Genomic DNA, 201 nt, shown 5'->3' with positions numbered 1-201 from the left:
TAAATCATATCAAAATAAATATCCTATTAGGCAATAGCTTAGACACTAATGATGCAAGCCTACGAAGAATACAAATAAAGAAAAAGTTATGAAAATAATGGTATTTGTTTTCTAGGACTATTTTCCATGTATGTTGTCAAATGGAATTGGTGATTATATAAATATATCTGACCAATAACTCAGTGGTGATGGGAAACAGAT

This window comes from Penaeus monodon, chromosome 20 (genome assembly GCF_015228065.2).
Source record: "Penaeus monodon isolate SGIC_2016 chromosome 20, NSTDA_Pmon_1, whole genome shotgun sequence".
NCBI lineage: Eukaryota > Metazoa > Arthropoda > Malacostraca > Decapoda > Penaeidae > Penaeus > Penaeus monodon.
This window is presented reverse-complemented; position numbering follows the sequence as displayed.